At 45.2% G+C, this 6,217-nt stretch overlaps 1 pseudogene; it reads left to right on the top strand.

Annotated features, from left to right (window-relative positions):
* The first annotated feature begins 5,456 nt into the window (after positions 1-5,456).
* LOC111732734 lies at positions 5,457-5,575 on the top strand (annotated as a pseudogene).
* Positions 5,576-6,217: the final 642 nt, after the last annotated feature.

Here is a 6,217-nt window from a genome sequence, read left to right as displayed (position 1 = left end):
ACTGACACGCTCTTCAATGCTTCCCAGTTTCTTATCAGAGCTTCTTGCTTGTCTAATTATGAAAGGCAGAAATACCATGATTTTTTTCCTAAAGATTTAAATATTTTCACTGGCTTTTATTTGGTCGATGACAGTACAAGTATGACTAAATCCTTAAATTAAAAAAGTAAATAATCAGTCATACACTATGACCCAGCAATTTCACTCTTGTGCAAATAACCAACAGAAATAAATGTTTGTGTCCATCAAAGGGCATGTACTAGAGTGTCGAAAGCACTTTATTCATTATAGCTCAAAAATAGTAACAAACAAACTGTCTATCAACAGTAAATGAGTAAAAAAATCACACTATATTTAAAAAATAAAGTACTGCACAGCAATTTAAAAAAACTACTGCTACGCACAACATGGATGAATCACACAGAGATGTGGGTGAAAGGAGCTAGACACAGAAAAGTAACTTTTGCATGATTCTATTTCTGTGCAGTTCAAGAATACGCAAAATTAATCTATGGTAATAGAGGTCAGAAGAAATTACGCTGGCAGCAGATGGGGGACTCCTGAATGGGAGATGACATAAGGAAGCCTTCTGGAGAGTGTTCTTGATATCAATCTGCAGGCTAGTTATGCAGGTGTGTTCATGTTGAAAATTCCAGCTGTACATTTGCTATTTCTGCCCTTTACTGTACATCAGTTTTATCTCTATTTTTTAGAAGGAAAAAGTACAAAAATTTAAAGATTCATAGCAATATTGCCTGCCATTGTGCTTTTTAGATATGTGGTGTTCTTATCCATGTACATGGAAATGAGCAGCTAAATGCATGTAGCACTTTATTATTGTGGAATTCTGAAATGTCCAACTCAGATCTTACCCTGGAGAATCTCACCAGCTGTTCTGGAGACCCCTAAGTGAACAGATACATTTCAATTTAAATAAATACTGAGTATTCTTGTTTTGTTTAACTCTACAATTTATTAAGCATCTACTAGATCCCAGAGAACAGTTCTGACTGTCATGGTTATTGACATATGAGCATGTGCTCCCATTTCCTGCATATGTATATGTATGGACATCTGTCTACAACCTATCGTAGACCTCAGCTGGAGTCAGATAAAGTAGGATTAAATCTCCTTATCTGTAAAAACCATCTGTCTCCTTATAGGGATAATAATTCCTACCTCACAGGAATGCTGTGAAGATTCAGAGATTTTGCATAATGAAAGCATTTTATAAACTGAATAAATATGAGTTCTATTTGTGTTTCTGTATGTGTATCTATTTCTAATGAATTACAAGCCACCTGCTTTTATTTAAAAAGAAAAGAGCAGTTGCTCTAAAGAGTACTGGTCACTTCTCACTTGCCTCTCCCAGTCCTGAGTTTCCCAGATAGTGAAACTGAGGCTCAGATCCCCCCAAATCTGAGTTCAAGGCTGAGGTCCCAGGACAATCCAGGTATCCTGACCTCCCAGCCTGCCTGGGCTGAGCCAGCGGTTCTTGGAGCCTCAAAGACTCCTTTGTGTCCTGCTGGGAGCCTCCAGGAAGACCCTCTGGCCCCCTGAGCCTCCCCCCATCCCCAGGCCCCTTTACTAACCCAGCCAAATGCGCGCAAAGCCTCAGCTGCTCCTTTACATATCCGCCAGACACCTCCAGGAAGGTCAAGGCCAAGTTGAAAGTTAAGAGTCTGTTTACCTTCGGGAGCCCATTCAACGCGGCCCCACAAACTGCCTGTGACCTTTACAGCCGGGCCTTTGAGCACGGCCGCCGCGCCCCCAGGGGTTCTGGCCACGGGGACTTGGCGCTTCGGTGTCAGCTCCCGCCTGCGCCCAGGCTCTACCGCCCGCCAACCAGGGGGAGGGGGCGAGAGGCACCCACCCGCCCCACTTGTGGCATTCGTTAAATTATGTTTTACTTTTTGTAAAGCAAAGTGAACGCCCGGTGACTTTGTTCTCCCAACTGGAAGAGCGTATGTGGTCACGACGATTGTGCCCCTCAGGCTGGTAATGAAGAATATTGAGAATTTATTTGCAGTAGCGATGCATCTTTTCCTGGAAAGGTTGGGGCTCCGCTGACCTGCCAGACTGCGCGGGCCTGGCTAAACTTCTTGGGTTGCTTCCTTTGATGGGTTTTATGAAAATAGCCTAATTAGGATAAGCTCTTTTCTTTCATCTTTTCTTCTACCCTTTCTTTCCTTCTGTATATTCGCTCATCTGTCTTTAGTCTCTTTATATATTTCTTTTCTTTTTTATATCTATATTTTTCTGCTTTCTTTTATTTAATTTTAGTTACCTTGCTTTTTGTGCGTTCTTTCTTGTTTTCTTTCTGACTTTACTACTTTCTGTCCCCTCCTACCGCATTTACCACTCCCCCCATTCCTTTCTCTCAGTCACTTACATTATTTTATTTTTGTTTGCTTTTTCGTCCTCTCATTTGTCTTTCATTTTCTCTTTTTCCCTTCCTCTTTTTCTGTCTTTTCCTCTCATCTACTAATGTTTTTCTATTTCTTTTTCTCTTATCTCAGTTTTACTTTTTCTACTCCTTTCCCCCAAACACACACACTCATTTTTTTCTTTTTGGCCCTCTCCATTTTCCATTGTTCTTCTCAGAAGTCTGGGAAGGGCGTGCCAGGTGGCTGCTCTCTGCAGGGTTGGAGTCTACCTTTGGCAAGGGGCAGTCCTGCAAGATGGTCTGGAGCAGCGTCGCCCACCCACAGAGCCCTGCCAGCGGCTAGAACTTTGAGGCCCAGTTGGAGAGGAGAGGCATCCAGGCCCTTCTCCCTAAAATGAAATCAGACAGGGCCTCTCTTGGCCTTCGAGGGAAATCTTTTGGACAAAATGAAGGCAGAGTCCGGGAGCTACGAGTATCAGAGAGTGGAGATTTGGCTGGTCAGGAGGAGGCCACTATCACCTCTGAGTCCCTCCACACACAGGCAGCCCTGGGACAGACCTCCTTGGAATTAGGACACTCTCAGGACAAAACCAAATGCTTCAGAGGCTGAGGCTGAAGGAGCCAGCTATAAAATTAGAGTCGATTGTGGACTCCATCACGGAACAAGTGGATCCAAGATGGTCTGCTAAGGGGAGACGCTACCTCCAACCACAGGAAACAGGAGGACCTCTCAGCCAAGCCCAGGAACTGTGAGTGGGGTCTGGAGTCAAGTAAAGGATTGGGAAAGTGGGGGACGAAATTGAAGGTTGCTACCCTCTGGTCCTGCAGCTCTAGGCAGGCAAGCTGGCTGCTTTTTGCATGCCCAGTGTGCCAACTTGAAAGGCTCACTGGCCCCAGAGTCCCCAGCCTCTTCTCCTGACACCAAAACCCGGCTTTGCCGTTGGGTTGGCTGACTTTAGTTACCAACTCCCAGAACCTAACCTAGAGAAGCCCAGCCTGGATCTGGCCCCAACCATTAGGAATTCTGAGCCTAGAGGGCTGCACTGCAGAGCACAAGTCTTTGGCAAGGTTTTGTTCTAGCTTGGTGTGATGGACAGTCATTTCTCCTCTCTATGCCTCCGTTTTCCTATCTGAACTTTGGACTAGCTGTTCTTTAAGTTCACATAAGTGTTTACTTTGGGCAGAATAGAAGCAGGCTGGCAAGAACAGAGAAGGAAGTGTTACTGAAGGTTGAGGGCATTGGTGTGAAAGAAGGCCACAGAGGGAGTCACAAAGAGGCCACCAAACTCATCACTGATTATACCACAGGGTCCTAGGGTGAAGCACAGTTATTAGGGCCTTGAGGGAGCCCAGCCCCTCAACCTGGAATGTGTGGAGCAACCATCGTGGACTGACTCAGTTGGGACAGTCAAATCCAGGGTGTGAACTCTGCAGTAGCCCATTAAACAGGACCAAATTGGTGCAGGAAATCACCTCCTCCACCCTCACCCTGTAATTCCTTGAGGAGCCTTCCAGTACTCCCCCCACCCATACACATACACTTGGAAGTGGAATAACAGGTGTGGGATTCTCAAATGGGGACCCACGGCCAAGACCTTTGGGGTTTGTAGCAGCTTCTAGGGTACTGAGAAACTTGGCTTCCTTTGTTCCAGCCCCTGGGATCCTGGATGGGACTCAGGAATGGAGAGTATATCAAAAAACCTACCTGCAAATTCAAGAAAGCAATTCGAGTCACTTACAACTCCCCCCACCCCCAATCTCCACCTTGTTTTTTCCCTCAGGGAATGTGGATGTAGGTGATAATTATCAAGATAAATGCTGGCTACTCTCAAGGCTGCTTGCGTATAGTCTTTGCTAGAGACAAAGACTGAGTTTTCACTCTTCAAATCAAGAGAAATATTAGTGCCAAGGCCCTAAACCTGGAGTCCCAAACCCATCTATTTGGTTTGAAGTGGAGCTATAGGTTCGAGGCTTAGAGGAGAGTATAGCTTGAGAAATTTGATCTCTTGCTCTGATCCCCCATTTCCCTTGCTGAGAGGCCTGAGACCCTTCCAATGGCCCAGAACGTGATCATCTTGTGGCCCACTCCCCCTTCTCTGTCTCCTCCCCACCTCATAACAAAAGCTTTTCCCTTCTCTTTCCACTAAGTTATGTTCCAAGAAACACAGTTGGGAGAGGGGAAAGGCAGGCATTTCATACACACACATGCATGCGCACGAAGGAGCAAAGAAAAATTGTCCACTAAAGAAAGCCAGTCCTGTCCATGGTGCTCATGGGTTCCTGGATTCCTGTCTTCACCAAGATGGGAGGGAAAGGTGCTACAAAGGACTACCTCCTTAGGATTTCATAAAGACTTGAAAAATAATTCTCCTGCCTCCATCTGCTTTCTGAATTTCAGCCCCAGCCTGAGCTGAATATTGGGTAGTTCCTGGTTACTACCTGAGGACTCTGACCTGGAGGAAAGGTCATCTTAGCCAGGCTCCCAAGGTTCTGGGCCAGCCATTTACCCCAGATCTCAATACCTTATAAGGCTAGAAAAGCCTGGAGGAGGTTCATCTGCAGCCTGTCTACACGGACTCTAAATGTCCAGAGCTGATATTGGATCATACACATGAAATCCCCTCATCAAAGTGAGATTTGGGATTGGAGCAGAGCACTGGGCATGTAATTTGTCTTAGCTCTGGACTACTTGGGCTTAAACTAGTATTTCTTCCCCTCTAGCCTCCTTCAGAGGTTTTCTAATAGTTCTAAGAGGGCAGATGAAATGCCCTTCTCTTTAAATTGGAAAATGACCCACCAAAAAAAATATTTTTAAATATTTGGTCTCATAGAGTCTATAATTTTATCCATCACTGGATAAATTGTGGCTGTAATTGACCTTGGGTGCCAGAAGTCTTTCCCCAGAGACCTTAAGATCTTTGCTTTCCCCTTATGTTGCTTGTGTGGCCAGGCTGGGACCTGGGAGGAGATTCCCGTCTTGAAGGCTACTGTGTAAAATTATCACAAGAGGCTAAGGATTTAGAAGCTTAGAAAAATAGAAAATTTTTCTCCTATGAAATAATTAATTAGGGTCTGCATCCATACCACTCTGAATAAGCCCGATCCAGTCTGATCTCAGAAGCTAAGCAGGGTCAGGCCTGGTTAGTACTTGGATGGGAGACCACCTTAGAAGACCAGGTGCTGTAGGCATAAAGAATAAAAATAAGGGATTCTAAGCTGACAAGTTCCTTACAATCTATGAGGTCAACCAAAGGTTGCCTCACCGCCCCCCCCCAAAAAAAAAGAAAAGAAGGAAAGAATTAATTAGGGTTGTCTCTGATTGGGGGATATGAGGGAGCTCTCCCTTTCTCCTCACCTTTTTTTTTTTTTTTTTTTTTTAAGAATAGAAAACCCAAATTCCTTAGTTACCCAAACTGGTCAATTGGTGTTTGGGGTTGGGAGGATCCTTAGAGATCATTCAGTTCTAGCCAGCTATGTGCTCAAGTGGCTGGCAGATGTCTAGGGAAAGAAGCTGTCTTGCCCAAGTCAGAATAAATTGACCTCAGGAAACCAATAGCCAGTTTCGTGGTTCTAGGCACCTCCCAGCTGCCACAGTGGGAGCAGGAGGAAGGATAAAAATACAGAAAGCAGACAGCTATGGCAGCCGGGTGCAATGTTGGAACTTCCAATGATGTCCTGACTGTCCTTCTCTATGGTTACCCCAGGGGAATCCCAAAAGACAGATGGACTGGCACATGAGTATATAGAAGCTCCACGTCTACCAGGTCCAAAGGAGTCACAAGGACATCCCCTTCCAGGCTGAGGAACTGCGGGTCTGACTGTTCCAGCTCC

The sequence above is a fragment of the Pteropus vampyrus genome, unplaced genomic scaffold (genome assembly GCF_000151845.1).
Source record: "Pteropus vampyrus isolate Shadow unplaced genomic scaffold, Pvam_2.0 Scaffold486, whole genome shotgun sequence".
NCBI lineage: Eukaryota > Metazoa > Chordata > Mammalia > Chiroptera > Pteropodidae > Pteropus > Pteropus vampyrus.
Note: the sequence above shows the minus strand (reverse complement) of the source record. Positions and strands in the feature narration are given on the sequence as shown.